Source organism: Halichoeres trimaculatus, unplaced genomic scaffold (genome assembly GCF_033239565.1).
Source record: "Halichoeres trimaculatus isolate MK-OKI-2021-1 unplaced genomic scaffold, fHalTri1.1 fHalTri1_scaffold_21, whole genome shotgun sequence".
Taxonomy (NCBI): domain Eukaryota; kingdom Metazoa; phylum Chordata; class Actinopteri; order Labriformes; family Labridae; genus Halichoeres; species Halichoeres trimaculatus.
This window is the reverse complement of record NW_027437199.1, coordinates 5,175,713-5,193,544: the sequence shown is the minus strand read 5'-3', so window position 1 is coordinate 5,193,544 and position 17,832 is coordinate 5,175,713. Positions and strand designations below refer to the sequence as shown.

At 40.6% G+C, this 17,832-nt stretch overlaps 1 protein-coding gene across 2 annotated transcripts in view; it reads left to right on the top strand.

Moving 5' to 3' along the window:
- The window catches only part of syt1a (synaptotagmin Ia), a 252,824-nt gene that overhangs the window by 51,395 nt on the left and 183,597 nt on the right, over window positions 1–17,832 (top strand). For both annotated transcript variants that reach the window (XM_074697777.1, XM_074697779.1), the window contains exon 2: window positions 16,009–16,064. The gene's annotated coding sequence lies outside the window, so the exon portion shown is untranslated. The remainder of the gene's footprint in view (window positions 1–16,008; window positions 16,065–17,832) is intronic.

Below are 17,832 nucleotides of genomic sequence, written 5' to 3'. Positions count from 1 at the left end.
CCAACCAGAGTGAACAGAACACTTGATCTTCTATATGCCAACGTCAAAGATGCATACAGTGCCACTGCATTACCACCACTGGGCAGGTCGGATCACAATCTGGTTTTACTTCAGTCTTGTTACAGACCCTGCGTATTGAGGCAGCATGCAACTACTGTAACAGTTAGAAAATGGACACCTGAGGCCAGTGAGGCTCTGAGAGACTGCTTTGAGTGCACAGACTGGAATGTATTGTTAGAAACAGATGAAAATAGTATAGATATTGATAAACAGGTTGACTGTTTTACTGAATACATCAACTTCTGTAAAGACAATATCATACCATCAAAGACTGTACTCCGTTTCCCCAATAACAAACCCTGGATCACAAGTGACATCAAGGATATCCTCAATCAGAAAAAGGAAGCCTTTAGAGATGGCGACAAAGAACGGCTCAAACTGGTGCAAAAAGTGCTGAAGAGGAGATTAAGGGAGGCTAAGGTGAAATATAAAAAGAACATTGAGAGAAAACTACAAAATAATAACATGCGCGAGGTGTGGAGAGGAATCAACAACATCTCTGGTTATAACACAAAGACAAGGCAGCCAATTGTCGGTGATGTTGAACGTGCTAATGAATTCAACCAGTTCTTCAACAAGTTTGACACAGCGACCACTTCCTCTTCTACTGCTGCTCCTTCTACACATCTGTGTCTCTCCACCACCCCTGCTACATTCCCTCTTACACCTGTGCCTCTTCCACCGTCACCGTCTGTCACAGCTTTAGGAGTGAGGTTAGAGTTAGGAAGACTGTGCTCAGGGAAGGCTGCTGGTCCAGATGGTGTGTGTCCAAGACTGCTTAAGGACTGTGCTGCCCAATTGTGTGAACCCCTTCAGAGGATCTTCAACCTGAGTCTACAGTTGGGTCAGGTCCCGGCTCTGTGGAAAACATCTTGTATTGTGCCGGTACCAAAACTCAAATGCCCAGCTGAACTTAACGACTACAGACCAGTTGCCCTCACCTCACATGTTATGAAAACCTTTGAGAGGCTGCTTTTACGTCTGTTGAGACTTGAGGTCAAAGACACACTAGAACCTCTGCAGTTTGCATATAGAAATCATATTGGAGTGGATGATGCAGTTACATACATGCTCCACCGTGCCCTGTGCTATCTAGAAGAACCTGGCACCTATGTAAGAATTATGTTCTTTGATTTTTCAAGTGCATTTAACACCATCCAGCCCATGATATTGAGAGATAAGCTCAAAGACATAGGAGTGAACCCATCCTTCGTCTCCTGGATCACAGACTATCTCACAGAGAGGCCACAGTTTGTCAGGTTGGGAAACTGCGTCTCTGGGACGGTCATGAGCAGCACGGGGGCTCCACAAGGAACTGTTCTGGCTCCATTCCTATTCACACTTTATACTGCAGACTTCAAATACAACTCTGAGTCCTGCCACATCCAAAAATACTCCGATGACACTGCTATTGTGGCGTGTATCCAAAATGGACAGGAATCTGAATACAGGGATCTGATAAAAGCTTTCTGTGACTGGAGTCATAGAAATTGTCTCCTACTGAACACCTCAAAAACAAAGGAAATGATTGTGGATTTCCGAAAGTCTGGGCTCTGCCATCAGCCAGTTAACATCCATGGGGTGGACGTGGAGGTGGTGTCAACCTACAAATATCTCGGTGTACATCTGGACAACAAGTTGGACTGGTCCCTTAATACAGATGCACTCTTTAAGAAGGGGCAGAGCCGTCTCTTTTTCTTAAGGAAGCTCAGATCAATTGATGTCTGTGGAAAGCTGCTGCAGATGTTTTATCAGTCCGTGGTAGCCAGTGCTTTGTTTTATGGGGCAGTCTGCTGGGGAAACAGTTTAAAGCAGAAGGACAAGAGGCGTCTGGAAAAACTGGTGAAGAGAGCTAGCTCTGTGGTTGGATCCAGTTTGGACTCACTGGAGGCTGTGGTGGAAAGGCATACACAGAAGAAAGTGGAGGCCATCATCCGTCACTCTGATCACCCACTTCACAACATCATAGTCCAGAGGATCAGCAGCAGGGGACGCCTTACCTCTGTGCGCTGCAGGACCGAGAGGTTCCGAAGATCATTCCTCCCTGCAGCCATCAGGGTGTACAATTCTTTGCTTGGAAGAGTGCCCAAACAACTTGAATTTCCCTCCGGGGATTAATAAAGTATGTCTTATCTTATCTTATCTTATCTTAAAACCTGTAATAAATGGATTGCAATCTGCTTCAATGGGAACAGGAATAAAACGGAGCTCGTTTTGAGGTTGGATTATCTAAAACCAGGTTTAACTGGCAGAGTAGGGCTTTTCCAGTCAGAATAACCTCCTCGCTTCTTCCTCGAGAAGTTTAAAGGAGAATTCACGTCTTTTTTGGACACAAGGTCTTTTGCTGGAGTCATGATAAGACACCACTTGCAGTAAATTATAGCTTTGTGTAGCCACATAAAAACTGACTTATGATTAAACAAAGTGCTAAAAAGCAGATAAATAAGCGGCGAAAAACTCAAAGTCTGAAAGAATCCCATTAAACTTGGGTTTGTCTGGACCCAAAGGGTCACAGCAGCTCCGTGTTAGCTGCTGACATTTCTTCCCAGACTCTTCTTTAAGAGATCTAATTGCCTCTGAGCAGAACTTTTGCTCCATACGTGTCTCCTCACCGGCTCCATCAGCAGGGCGCACTAATGAGTGTTGCCAGGCGACGGTTAAAACAGGCCTGTTAAAGTCAGCCTTGGCAAAAAGACTCGGCTCAGCGAGATCTCTTCTCCTTCATCTCGACTTGATATTCATGTGCCATCTGCACACAGGAAACAATGCCCACTTCCACTGTGACTTCAGATAGGTGGTCCTGTTTAGCCAAAACATAATTACCTTTATGCGGCCATCCACAAGCATCAACTGCAGAGGAGATGTGCATGCAGTCTGAAGATAAATAGATGATATGAATGTAACTGTCCGTTCACGCAGAAGGATGGACGGCATCATCGGCTTTAAATCTTCATCGATGAGCGAAACAAAACGCCGCTTTACAGAATTGCTATCTCTGAGGTTACAGTCTGTAACATCCCATTACCAAACATTCAAATCTGAAGAAAACCCTCTCACAGCCGAGTAATGACTTCCACAAAAATCCGCCGAAGCGAACGAGCCAAATATGACTCAATTTAGCATCAATTGCGAACGCTCCGTATTCGTTTTGCACCTGCTGAAGCCAAATAATGCACTTTGATTGCATGATTATCCAGCGCAGAGTGCAGCCTCTGAGTGCTGCCATTCACTTTGATTGTGTTACACGAGAGGAGGCCGAGTTCAAAGAGCATCCAATCCACTTTCTAGATTAGCTTATATGAATCCATCATCAGAAACGGGGGTTAGTTTGCTGTCTCTCCGTCCAGGCTGTGAGGTAGTGTATCACTCAAACAAAGACGGATTACCCATCTGGGAATTACGTTATGGATCCACGTTTAATCTTAAAAGCATTGCCTTAAACAGCTTAGCCACTCCGCCTAAGACTTAAGATGCTCTGTTTCAAATTAAAACCAGTTTGATCGATGTTCAGCTCAAACTGGGTCATCCTAACCAGCGAGGTGACCAGGGAGGCTCGCACACGGTCATGGTTGTCTCCTCCAATAAAGCCTGTGAGGCTTCAACTTATGCAAAGTCTGTTTGCCTTTCAACTCCCACATTAAGAGGGACTCCTGTGTCTCAGGTGGAATAATAGATGCAGGAATAATGTGGTTCTCTCTCTGTGGCAGGAGTGTCTCTGCTTTGTTTGGCGTCACAGGTACAGACACACTTCCTCCCCTTTAAGATGTTTATTCCACCAGAGCAAGAGAAATGGGCCTCCTGATTTTCTGACTAATGGGCCTACTGCTTTTCTGACTAATGGGCCTCTTGGTTTTCTGACTAATGGGCCTCTTGATTTTCTGACTAATGGGCCTCCTGATTTTCTGACAAATGGGCCTACAGCTTTTCTGACTAATGGGCCTCTTGGTTTTCTGACTAATGGGCCTCTTGGTTTTCTGACTAATGGGCCTCCTGATTTTCTGACTAATGGGCCTCCTGCTTTTCTGACTAATGGGCCTCCTGCTTTTCTGACTAATGGGCCTCCTGCTTTTCTGACTGATGGGCCTCCTGCTTTTCTGGCTAATGGGCCTCCTGCTTTTCTGACTAATGGGCCTCTTGGTTTTCTGACTAATGGGCCTCCTGCTTTTCTGACTAATGGGCCTTTCTGTTTTTTTCTTTTTTTACTGATGGGCCCTCTTGGTTTTCTGACTGATGGGCCTTCCTGATTTTTTTACTAACAGGCCTTCTAGATTTTCTGATTGATGGGCTTTCCTGCTTTTCTGACTAAAGGACCTTCTTGCTTTTCTGATGAATGGGCCATTCTAGATTTTCTGACTAAAGGGCCTTCTAGTGTTTCCGATTAATGGGCCCTCCTACATCGTCCTGGTGCCTTTAATGAGCAAGGTCCCCTCCAACCTAAGGAAATCAAAGCACAATCTCCCAACGCTGTTGAAGACTGTATCGTCCAATCAGAAAACTTGGATTCAACTAGGATTCGATATCTTGTCCACATATCGAGGTGTTTAATGACTGTAGTTAAACTTCGTCACTTCTTGCTAAAACAAAATCGAAAACGGTTTCAAGGCCAAAGTGAGAGGAACACAGCTTGCTCGGTGAGACTTTTTTGACGTCTTTAAAACAATCCAATGTAGTAGATTTAATAGATATCCAGCAATTGCAAAATAGATTTTGCCTCCTTCTGCTGATAAAGTCAAAACCTCTTCCCATCTCTTCAGTACTTTCAGTCTCCTGCAGTCTATCCAAAACCCTTTTCATGCATCAGTCTCCCATTCCCAAACCTATAGAGAATAATCCTGTGCTGTGAGTGGAATAGTGTAAATGCAGAGGTTAAAGCCTTTATCATTGAAGGGCGAAGCAGCAGAGAGGCCGCGCTCTGCCAATGCTGCGTCATCATCATGCAGGGAGGCCATCTGAATGTTATTATACTGTCTGATCTGAGCGCCAGCTCCAAGGGCATTTACTTTACCCAGACAGCTATTCATGTTCTTAGCAGCACTCAACCGGACCCAAACTGCATTTCATTTATACACAGGACAACATTTCACTATTCTTGATAGTTAACTTAATTCACTGAATGCTGAGTGCCCTCATTCACTCCAATTAGTCGACTCATGTTTGTGATGGGGACGACTGTAGCTCCAAGGTTATTGTTATTTTCTGTTTCCATCAGATGAAACATCCTGAGCTCAGTGTCTGAGCTGCTTTTAGACGAGTCTGATCTCTTGTGACCAATCAAATCTCACCCTTCAGATTAATATGAAAGCCTCAGGTTTGAAGGCTTCAGACCTTATAGAGTGTTTCTGCCCACACAGAGCGCTTCGAGATGTAAACATATGTTTGCCCAACTCTCCTTCATCTGTTTACGTTCTCTCAGTGAAACCACCAGAGAACGCCTGTTGCATGTATTCCTGTCACATATTCATTTATCATTTGCATGCAGTCAGTTTTGATTGTTTCCTGCACATTCAGCCGGCTAAATGAGCAAAAATGCAATTTATTGTTAAATGTCATGCAATTTAGTGCAATGACAAAGAGACATCTCAGGCTGCATAATTAGCATTCACATGGAAACAGGCCGCTTCCCTTTTTTCCTCCCCTCTCCAGCATCTGTAGTGGCGTGATTATCAAACGTTTGATGCCAAGAGAGAGAAATGTTGAGTGACAGGCCCGGCCTGACTGGAGCAGCAGATCATACAGTAACTGACAGCAGAGACCCAGACGCTCTCCTTTTGCACAGAGAAACAAAGCAAACAAAACGTTTAATTATTCCTCCAGCCTCAGCAGACAGATCCAAGCTGGATGATGTGCAGGAATTAGTTTAGCTGGAAGCCTTCTTTTGTGCTTTTATTGTCAGGGATGGGAAAATGATGGAAGTTTAACTCTTTAAATGTGCTAATACTGAAATAGGAGTGAATTTCTGTTTGCATCATTTTAACACAGGATCTTTGTATCATTTGGTGGTTAACCACAACTATGTAGCGTTCATGTGCACAGACATGTAGGAAAAATAACAACATAGCTTTGTTAGTTTCACTACATTCTCCAGGGATGATTTAACTACTGCATTCAGCTACTTACTATAGCTGTGCCCTAAACTCAAAAGACCCTTCAGACAAAAAAAGAGAACACTTGAAAGTCAGGAAACTGGTTTGGATTTAGTTAATATTCTTACAAACTATTTTTCTGACTAACAGACCTGCAGACCAATAGGCCCTCTTATTTTCTGACTAGTGGGCCTCCTGATTTTTTGACTAATGCGTCCCTCTGAATTTCTGACTGATGAACCTTCTGATTTCGTGGCCTCCTGATTTTCTGACAAGGGGCCTTCTTTTTTTTCCCACTAATTGGCCCTCTTGATTTTCTGACTTATGTGCTCTTCTTATTTTTTGACTAGTAGACCTCCTGCTTTCCTGACTAATTGGCCTTCCTGATTTTTTGACTAATGTGCTCTCCTTTTTTTCTGGCTAATGCACCCTTATAGTTTTCTGACTAATGCACCCTCATGATTTTGTGCCTATTAGGCCCTTCTGATTTTCTAATGGGCTCTCCTTATTTTCTAACTAATAGATCTTTCAATTTTCTTACTCACTGCTTCTCTTTTTTTCTGCCTTAAAGACCTAATGGTTATCTGACAAACAGCCCTTTTGATTTTCTGACTAACAGACCTTCAGTTTTCTGACTAACATGCCTCCTGGTTTTCTTACTAACAGAACTTCTGATTTTCTGACCAATGGGCTCCCCAGCTTTTTTGACTAAAAGAGCTCCTGCTTTTCTGTCTAATTGGCCCTTCTATAATTTCTGGCTAATGTGCTATTCTTATTTTCTGACTAATTGGCCTTCCTGATTTTCTGACTGATGCACCCTCATGATTCTCTGACTAATAGGCCTTTCTGGTTTTCCAATGGGCTCCCTTTATTTTCTGACTAATGGATATTCTGATTTTCTTAACAACTGGTTCTCTTTTTTCTGACTCGTAGGCTCTTCTGATTATCTGACAAACAGGCCTTCAATTTTCTGACAAACAAACCTTCAATTTTCTGACTAACAAACCTTCAATTTTCTGACTAACAAACTTTCAATCTTCTGATTAACTTGCTGTCTGATTTTCGTACAAATAGGCCTTCTGATTCTGAGACTAACAGACCCTCAATTTTTCCGACTGATATGCCTTCAGATTTTCTTACAAACAGGCCTTTTGATTTTCTGACTAACATATCTTTGATTTTATGACTGATTTGCCTTCAGATTTTCTGACTGGTATGCCTTCTGATTTTCTTACAAACAGGCCTTTTGATTTTCTGACTAACATATCTTTGATTTTATGACTGATATGCCTTCTGATTTTCTTACAAACAGGCCTTCTGATTTCATGACTAACTGACCTTCAATTTTCTGTCTAACATGCCTCCTGATTAACGGGTCTTCTAATTGTCTGACTAAAGGGCCTTCTGACGATAAGTTGGGCTTAGTTTCTTCAGCTCAGCTTTAGTCAGCAGGTTTGCAGCTTTATCATAAAGCATTCACACCTTGGCTGCTGCATATTTCCTTACTAACCGGTCAAACTGAAGAGATATCAGCAGAAAATCATGAAGCAGATTTTGGAAAACTTAATTCGTGCTTTTGATGGCCTTTGCAGGGAGAAACATGCAGCAAACTGTCTTTGAATCCTTGTCTGTACTTGGACCACGTAGAGCTGAAATACCTGAGGGGAAGGTCTAGAGGATGTTGTATCATGTCCTTGATAATGATAAAAACTCTTCTGCTTGTTGCTGCAGCAGAAAGTTTAAAGCCTGAGTCAGTGATTGCCTCACAGGAAGCTTGTCTCATTACTCATTTCTCTGGTGTTTCTGTTAATAAACACCAGGAGACGTTCTCGTTCTGCTGCTGCTTCACAACAACTTCACTGTTTCCTGCCAGATATCTCCTCTCTCTGCACTAATCCTGATTCAAAACATCTATTTTGGTTGAAATGCACTTTTTCAGGGTCTGGCCTGGTTGTTGAATGCAGCCTTCAAAGCTTACCTGAATGTTTTGGACAGATGGTGTATTCAGCTGCAAAAAACAGGAAAGTTTGACCTTTTTTGACCGCACAGCTGGTTTCAGCTCCTTCTGGTGTTTATTGACGCAAACGGTATTTATTTAGAGCGATCTCTCTGAGAACTTCCAGGCTGTCGTGAATGATAGCAACACGTCAAGGACCATTACTTTAAATTTACATGTTTAAGAGCTTCCTGTGTTATTCTCTGGCATTTTAGGAGAAGTATAAGCAACAAGCATGACAGCTAACAGGCACAGACACAAACTTTTTTCATTCTTTGGTTTATTTTTCCCTCAAATGTCACATTCCTGCTTAGAAAACAAAGCATCAGTCAAACATGATATGTAAACAGCTCCAAAACATGGAGGATAGCAGACAGTGTCATACGGCAGACTCATTACATCCCACAGAAATACAAGCGCCCCTGTGTGAAGGTTTGGCAGAACGGAGATGCATTCATCTCTTGGCTGTTTGCTCACAGCCTGGTTGGTTTCTTTCTGCCAAAGTTTTTCAGCCAAGCAGGCCTCGGACTAGCTGTTGTCAAGGCTGCAGCCTGATGGGAAGGAAGCATGGAGCGTCAGGGAAACAATGGAGGTGGCTCCTTCCAGCCTTCAAACTATAAAAACAGGATGGCATGAGATCTACAGAATGATGAAGGCTCTCCCCTCCCCGGGGTAATATCTCTATACCGGATATTGGCTTTGCGTCTGTGCCGCCAAACAGAGCGGCCACCATTGTTCCTTAAACACTGCTCCCCTCTGCTTCTTATTAAAGAGATGGTGAGATCTAAACACCAATATGAGCTGCACTTTAATATTGTGTGCATTACGGTTTTCATGACACTCTGCTTCCTATTGCATGTGAGTGTTGCAGTGTGCAGAATATTTGATCTGGTGTTTGGAGGAGCAGATAAGTGGATGCTGGGATGGCGAGTTGTTTATCTCAGCGGTGGATGTTTGAATCTAGGAAGAATGCAATATGCAGCGTGCAATATCTCTGCAGAATAATGGTGCACAAGATGAATCGATGCTTTCAGGATGTTTCAGATGGTGCATATGTAGGCCTGTCACGATAATCAATAAATCAATTAACCGAACGATAAATAAAAACGTCCTCGGTAAGTTTTCCAGCCTCGATAAACTGACACGTGCATGCATGTTTGTTTTCCTCCTCTCTTTCCACCAAAGAGGCTGAATGAGAAGATGGCTCACTACGTCCATCTTTCCTAACATCGGGGTGCATAGGTTCTATAGCAGATTTACAGCGGAGTGAGCACCTGTTAAAAATGCAATCTTTGGGGTGAAGACGGGGCTGCTCGCGCGTACACACGAAGAGAGCTGAAGCGAGCGTCCTGAGGGGTAAGGAGGAAACACACGCTAATATGAGTGATGGCACCAAAGATACGGTTCTTGTTTTTTATCAGAATGAACAAAGTGTGAGCTCATGAACACCAACGAGCTGATATGTCGCATTTGTTTGAAAATAGTGGCGACGAAGAAGAAGAAGAAGGGGAGGTGCAGCGAAGCCTTGTTCTTTGACAATCCGCTCTTACTGAGGCTTTTGGTCTGTAAAGTAAAAAGAAATAAAAGCGCCAAATGGTGGGCGCTCAAAGACAGCTACATTGCCAAAGAAATGCAGCCCTTCAATACGGTTGAAAGCCAGAAATGTTAAAAATGTTTGACAGACAGTACGGATTGACTGGGAAAAAGGACATGTTACAAACAATTCAGGAACTTACTCCCTTTTATTTAGGCTATAGTTTTTATTATTTTTTTTATTTTTTTTGTTTCGTTTTTTCTTTAGAGACAGGGTCTATGTTTTATTGTTTTGATTAGTATTAATTATTTTCATTGACATGTATTTTTTTTTCTAAAAGAGAGTCCATTTCATTTCCATTGTATTTTTTTCTCTTTCTTGTTTGTTAAATTTATTACATTTTTTGCTTAATTTATTTTATTTGAAAGATCCTGACCTTTTAATTACAGTTAAATACTCTTAAGAAATTAAAGTTTCTTGCTTTTGATATGGTGTACTCACTTTATTATCCCATTTATCATAATTACATCAATGAAAAAATGGGAAAAAAACAAAATAATATTGACAATAATATTGTTTATCTGCAATAATATTTTGGAACATTATCGTCTAGCAAAATTTGTTATCGTGACAGGCCTATGCATATGATTTTGTTTGTATTGTATTGATGTCACTAATTAATCGTATATGCTGATGACAGCCATCTATTTCCTGGTGAATTCGTATCTTTGTACTGAATCTAACTTCTAAAAGCCTTTCCTCATGACTGAAGGCTTGAAACCTGTCACTAGTTATCCTAATTGGCCTCTTGGATGTGACCGTTTTATCTACATCCAACCATTTGAGACCACTTAGAGCTGCTTGTTAGGTAAAAGCTTCGACTTCTGGTTGATTTGATTAAATCCTGCTCCTTTCGTTGAAAATTGACATAGAGTAGTAACAAGTCACAGAGGAGGGGAAATGATGTAAGATGGTTTGATTTAAGGTTTGGAGCGGATAGAATAAATTAAAATGAGTGAAAAGCAGAGAGGGAAAACTTTCTAAAGAAAATACCTTAGAAAAATGTGACATTCAGTGTGAAAGGAGTAAAATAATCTCAAAAAGAAATAACTTTGGTAATGTGGTAATCCATGTTCAACTTCCTGTCCAGCTCAATCTGCTCTTCATGAATTGACGTGTCACTGCTCCAGAATCCAACACAATTAGGAGGCTTAGGTATCTGATCTGGAGGTCTCTGACCTGGCCAAAGCTGGGACACAGCCGCAACAGAGCGGAGCCAACAGCTTGTTTAACCAGGGTTCGAATTACCCTATTTTTACCATGTGCACCACAACTTTTTAACCCACATGTATGCACATATTTCATCACCCATATGTGGCCAATAACAGGTTTAAAGAAAAAAAATCCACTTTAATACAGCAGTTGCCTAATACTGTATTAAAAATTTCATATAGGCACCATAGCAGCAAGCAAAAAGTGACAGGGAATTTTTCTGTTGAATTCACCAGTTGTTAAAATTCACAGAAAGTACGAATCACAGTGTGATGAATCAAATCCTTTAACAACGTGCAGCATGGAGAGAAGATCTCTGCAAAGTGTCTTCTGCATATAGAAAAGTTGTTTTTGGCTTAAGTACTTTCAGATTTAAAGCATTAGAAATGTGACATCCCTCGAACTGTATCATGTCAACTGTTCAGATCATTTGCAGCTTTCCTGGCTCCCAAATTTCTAAATTGCCCCTTTTTTGAGTTTTGCAGAAATAAAGCAGCAAGTAAGACTTTAACAGCTGGCCAAATCCCCCACAAAGGTATGAAGTAAGTTAATTCACCAGTGCAAACTTAGCCTGTGCTCAGGCGCAGCAGCGTACTGTAACGTCACACACAACAAACAGTGCTATCCGTGGTGCTGAAACAAGCTCTTATATCAAGTGAGGCTCATTGAAAATCACCCCTTAGCTCCCCCGTAATTCGAACCCTGCATTTTATCCCTTTAGCCGCGTTTCCACCGAGTAGACTGGTTCAGTTCACCTTGGTACGGTGCGCATTTTGTGGCGTTTCCACTGACTTATTCCGGGACAGATCCCCAAATAACCAGGACAAGCCGTCCCACTTTTTGGGACCCTTTCGTATGGGTGCCAGACTAAACCTATCTGCTATTGGAAGGTGGAGCTACAACACTACAGACCGTTGATTGGTCAAAAGAATTGTCACTTACTCCTACAGCGGCTGCATTTCTCCTGGCGGCACACAGACTTCTCTGAAACAACAGCTGGGGCTTTCGGCATCGGGCTTACATGCCGCCTACCACAATTTTGCTCACAGTTTGCTGTGGAAACACATAGGGGAACAGGCTCAGCCATACCAAACCATGCCAAACTGTACTGAACTGGACCGGACTGCTTGGTGGAAACACGTTTTTTGAAACCCCAAGGTCCCCCAATTGAGGAACTTTGAGGTTGCTCTGCAACAAAAGGCATAAAAGGAAGCACTTGTCACATATAAATGTAGTCATACTGCACATCAAATTAAACGTCAAGTCATACTTCAACCAATTTTTACTTTCCATTACAGACTTCAGTGATTACTCTGAGTCAGTGACATGCTGAGACAAAGCAAAAACACGTAGTCACAGTCAATAAACACAAAATAATGGATGAAAATCACATTCCAGTAAACAAAGACTGAAATAACGAATTTGAAAAAAAGTTGATTTTATTTACAAAGAATCTCGAATCTTGAAGAATTTTGATATTGTCGAACAAAAAATCCTGACATATCAATTTTTGGATTTTTTTCTCCTACCCCAAGTTCCCTTTAAATAGACCTTGAAGATGCAGTTACTCTTTTCAATTTGGGAATGTTATTTTTCTAGAGACCCAAAACAGAGGTCGGGGCTCAAAGGTTTAATGTTATTGCTTACTTTACCATTTTTAAAATTTATTTTGTGTTTTTATTTATTTTGAAAGTCTTACAGGGTGTTTCACTTTTCTGACTCCCAGCTTAACTGCTAAGTCCTGATTGCACAAAACTGAGTCTACAGGACTCCTGGGGTGTCACATACCCAGGCTTTAAGCTGCAATATCTGAGGAGTTTGGGAGTGTTATGACACTTTGCTGCTGGGCTTTTATTCCCCGCTGCTCATAGTAAAGAGTTAGCCCCTCCCTCTTCACTGTAAAAATAGACAAACCTTCAGGCCCTCTTCACCTTCCTTATTGGCTGTCAACGGGCTGTTACCTGCGGGTGTTTGAGCTCTATTTTTGGAGCTTGTATCCCAGTGGACACGGTTTGTTTTCTAAACAGACACGTCTGTTGCTCACTCACTGAACTCCTCTTGGTTAAAGCTCTGGATTGGCTTTCAAAGCTCTCCTGGTCTACTTTCAATTTTTTAACTACTGGCTTTGAAAGTTACAGAACTTTGCTTCCTTAAATCGTGATCCTCTGTCCCGCTGATGTAAATTTCCACCCCCTGACACGGTGTGATATTGGTGGCCCCGCTTTGTCTGATTTAGAAAGGGTAACACCTCACCTCTCTGCAGGGCCCTGGCTTCACTGCGCTCAGTAATACTCACAAATTCCTTTTTAACAGCAGTAGATTTGCAAGTGCCAATTAAGAAACACCGTGGAGTGAGTTCAGATGGAGGAGACGTGACCTTTTACAGCATTGTCTCCTGTTACTGTGCAGGCTTTTAGGGAAGCATCAGTCTCATAAACCTGTTTTTAACGTCTCCTTCCTCCAAACTGTTGGACTGTCAGATATTCTGATGAAGATCCAAAGCAGTCAGCCGCTCGTTTCTGAGTGTGTGTAGTGGGAGGTATAAATAGTAGTCATGACTTTCTTCTGATTCATATAGCTTGTTTGTCCTCTGAACCCATTAAAGTGCTCCAACATATGTTGTTTATGCTTTGCTGCTTCATGGCGTGCCATCTGCTGCCTGCAAATGAGACCACCCATTTCTGTCACCAATTATTTCGGCACTTATTAACATTTTAAAAAAAGGATGGAGCTACAGTTTGTCCTCATAAAACACAGACTGGTTCTGAAAAAAAGGTGAAAACACAATTATCATGTGACTATAAGCTCTGAAAACTAAAAGAAGAGTGTTACCTTTAATGGGGACTGGAAGTTAGAGTTTTAGTGTGATTAGGAGTGAATTTACCTGTTTGAAGAAATATTCTTCCACATTTGGACGCAGCCTTGATTGATTGTTTCCTTGCTGGTAAATGTTTCCGGTTAAGCTTGAATGCTTCGTCAGGGTTCATGTCAGACAGATGTCCTTTAAAGCCCGGATGACGTGTGAATCACAGAGTGTTGTGTAGTCATCTGGAGCCTCAAGGCCCTTGAGAAATCAAGTAACTAGAGCTCTTTGAAGAATCATCTCAGCTCTCATGATAACAGTAATATTAAACCTGCCTTTCAACTGTCTGAACAAGGACTGCAACGATTAGTCCCCATAATCCATCACTTTGACTATAAAATTTAATCCACATGAAATTTAATAGCTTTTATTATTGTTGTCATATGGTGAAATCAAATACCAGGCAGTAAATGCTCATCTATAACTTCAGGTGAGGTGCTGTGTTTTTTTTTTTTTCCAGTCTTCGCTCTCCATTGTCGACAGCTTTTTGGGATTTAAGTCTCAAACTTGCGTTAAACTCCTGTAACTTTTTAAAAGTAAAAATGTTAATCTGACGGAGCTCATTTAAGCTCACACCACATCAAAGACAGTGAAGCTTTAATTAAAGAGTTTGAATAATTTTTTTTATATTCAGTTTGACCACTTCATGTTTCAGACATGAACAATATTTAATAAACTTATCTTGTTGGTGTTAAACACAATTTTTCACCATCATTGAGTCTTATTGGTAAAACAGTTTTCAGTCATGTTATTTTGTTGAGTCTTCAGTTTATTATTTGACATTAAAGAGAAGGAGAAATAACATCAACATGCATAATGATGGGTAAAGTAACACAGGTTGAATTTTTTTTTCACTGAGGTAAAAAAGGAGTCCAAATGAGGTATAAATCTATAGAGGACCAATACTGCCAATCCACCAATAGGCAAACAGTTCAACCCAAGACACACTTAGGACTTTCCCCTCATTTGAAAATTATTTTCTGCTGTATCTAACTCTGGCAGTGCCTGCCACATAAAATAAATAAATATGAGAGCAGAGCTCTTTTATTTCTTGATATTAAATTCTATTTCCATATTTATTTTGGGTTTTTTTTTTCCATGTACATATTTTTATTTTTGTTTTTAATTTTAATTTGTTTTTTATTTTCTTATGTATATATTTTTTATTTTGTTTTTAATTTTCATTTTTTTCATTTATCTGTTTTCTTACGTGTAAAATTTTTATTTTGTTTTTAATTTTGAATTTTGTTTTTTTATTTTCTTACGTATGTATTTTTTTTCTTTTTTAATTTTCATTTTTGCTCATTTATTTCCTTATATATATATATATATATATATATATATATATATATATATATATATATATATATATATATATATATACTTTGTTTTTAATTTTAATTTTTTGTTTATTTACCTATTTTTTTACCAATTTTTTTATTTTTGATTTTAATTTTCAATTTTATTTATTTTCTTACATATATATTTTTTATTTTTGTTTTTAATTTTCATTTTTGTTTATTTATTTTATTTATTTCTTAAGTATATTTTTTTATTTTTGTTTTTAATTTTCTTTTTTGGTTATTTATTTATTTACTTATGTATATATTTTTTATTTTTATTTTATTTTTTTTCACTTTTATATAATTCTAATTTTGGCAGTTTTGGTCCTCCATATATACCTACATAAAACAACTGTGATTAACTGACTTATTGGAAAAAATAAGCAGTAGATTAGTGGACAAACTGGTGTCATAAAGAGTTGAAATATAACTTCTGCTTCACACAGAGTCAGATGATTTGCTGCATAGATACAGACATAATTAAAAGGATCCTACACATGATGAAACATCATCTCTTCTCTGGACCACAGGCCTCTGTCTTTTCCCTAATAGAGGACGTTGTTTTTGTGCTGAATTGTTTTAATTAGAAGCTACCAGTTAACCACTATGAACGTCCTGCCTTCAGGCGCGAGTCGTGGTTATTTAATCCTGCGGTTTATAATTTGAAGCTAACTCTGGACATTGACCCTGTAATTTCATTTCCAAGTCTCTTTCATACATCTTCATAGAGCCTTTTGACACATTTCATTAAGTTAAACCGAGAAGTGTGGCTGGAATATGCCGGGGGACTTATCTCTCGTCATGATGAAGGCGTCTTATCGTCCTTTGAACACCGACGTTGTATTTCTTCTTTGCAGTGAGCTGACGTGTGGACAGGAAGCAGCAGGAGGAAGCCCCTCTCACAGAAGACTCGGTGAGTGTTTGTCCATTTTCCTCTTCACTGACTCCATCACATGCCCTGTGCATGTAATGGATGCCATAAAGACTCTCATTCACAGCGTGCTGCACAATCCCAAATTCCAATTTTCCATCAATTGTGTAATTTGTAAAAGCAGCCTAATTACATTTACCGAAAAGGACATCCCACCCTCCTGTTCCACTGTGACGCACAGACACACACACAGTATCAATCAAATCAGTACGTCCAACCGGGAGTCAGGACGCCTGATGGCCTCTGGTCTCATTTGAGATGCAGACATTGTCCTGTTGCTTCCTTTAATGAGATCTGGAGGCGTGCAATCTAATATTCACCACTGAGCCTCCAACATGGCCCCTGAGCCTGTAGCTCGGGAAGCTGTGAGCTCAGTTCGCTGGACTGGAGTCAGCCAAGAGCAGACGGATGCAGAAGAGGCTTTACATGATGTTTTGTGTTCACAACGCTTTCATAGTCTGTGTTTGGGTTCATTTTAATGGAGGGGGGCCTGTGTTAAAGAGGGTGAGATCGGCAAAAGCCAGCGAAGGTTTTATAACAAGGAATCAAGAAGACTGGTATAAAGAAAACTACAACTTATGGATAGAGTTCATCCCTTAACTGAGCTTCCTGCACTTCCTGTGAGCTCACTTTGAGTACTTTTACCATTGGACAGGTTTGAAGCCAAAATACCCCCCTCACAGGCGCGGCCATTGGCAGCCAGAGTCTGCGCAGTTGTGGCCCTACCTCTTGATTTATTTTACAATTCCCCCCCAAAATACACAAGAACGACAGCTGTCATTCGTTGTTTAACGTGCTAAAGCTTCATTTTTAACCTATGAAAACAAAACTTCTCCAAAAAAAGAAAGTTCCCCCATTGTTATTTCTTCTTCGTGTCTCACTAAAGCTTTGTATCGGGTAGTAACAGCAACACTGCCCCCACGGTTTCCAGTGGTACTGCTCCATTTGGTCTTTTTCCGTAAGCTTCATGGAAACTTGCTTGTGTTGCTCAATCTGCTGAATTTGCTGACTGTCTTTCAACAAAATTTGCATCTGTTACTCCACTTCTGCTTCTAGCATTCACCAATACACAAGATCTACCAAAAGCTGTTTCTGGACAACACAGTTATAGCGCCAACTACAGGCCTGGCATGCTTACTGTAGCGTTTTCAGTCCCTCAGCATTTCCGTGTCAACACAGATTTTTTTCACTGTTTTTTTGAATTTTGGGGCGAAACATTGTCGTGTAAACAGACAAATGTAAAAAGCAAGGAGGGGTAGCTTTTTTTCTAGCTCGAAAAAGGTTAAATTAGGCCCGTATTTCCAATATTGGCTGCTTCATAAACAGACTTATGACTTTGAGAAGACTACATGTCTGAAATGAGTGTCATGTGAAACTGGAGCTCCAAAAACTTAGTGGTGGATGGTTCAGTAGACATAATTAACCCTCTGTATTTCCAGATTTGAAATGATTTAAATGAGTATTTCCTCAGCACGCCAACCTTTCTTGGAAGAGAACTGGCTTCCTAAGGAGCTCCTCACAGTCTGCTGACATTACCATGTGTCAGTTTGCATCAAATCTTCTTTTAGAGTAGTGAAACTTTTTAAGAAACTTGTTAAATTTATCAGTTTCTTCTTCCCAGAGAGTCTGGAGGTTGTTCTTAAGCCGACAATTTGGCATCAGTGAGTAAGAGTGTTTAAGTGCCATAACCAATACGATTAATTCTCCCTCCTGAGAGGCTCAGTCTCATTTATTTCTCTCACTTCACCAA